Source organism: Gadus macrocephalus, chromosome 20 (assembly GCF_031168955.1).
Source record: "Gadus macrocephalus chromosome 20, ASM3116895v1".
NCBI classification, from domain to species: Eukaryota; Metazoa; Chordata; class Actinopteri; order Gadiformes; family Gadidae; genus Gadus; species Gadus macrocephalus.
In genome coordinates, this window is record NC_082401.1 from 16930582 (window position 1) to 16930909 (window position 328).

General features: G+C 34.1%; 1 protein-coding gene across 3 annotated transcripts in view; it reads right to left on the minus strand.

Moving 5' to 3' along the window:
- Positions 1 to 275: 275 nt before the first annotated feature.
- Positions 276 to 328, minus strand: part of nalcn (sodium leak channel, non-selective) — a 72188-nt gene continuing 72135 nt past the window's right edge. For all 3 annotated transcript variants that reach the window (XM_060039943.1, XM_060039942.1, XM_060039944.1), the window contains one exon: positions 276 to 328. This exon is cut by the window's right edge and continues 999 nt beyond it. The gene's annotated coding sequence lies outside the window, so the exon portion shown is untranslated.

Genomic DNA, 328 nt, shown 5'->3' on the forward strand with positions numbered 1-328 from the left:
TATAATTCATACTGACACACATTGCTTCCTTTGAAGATGTTTATAATATGGCATTATTTTGTGCGTTGTTAAAGAACAATGCAAACTGTAAAAGTATTACCATTTTTTTTTGCACATTTTATGTGGTCCAGAGTTGCACCACTGATAATTTAGGATTACGACAATCATAGATAGTCTCTCACACACACACACACACACACACACACACACACACACACACACACACACACACACACACACACACACACACACACACACACACACACAAGCTCTGATATAATTTAAGTCTTTATTAGAATTCTAAATAATTTATACAAAGCTAAAACAT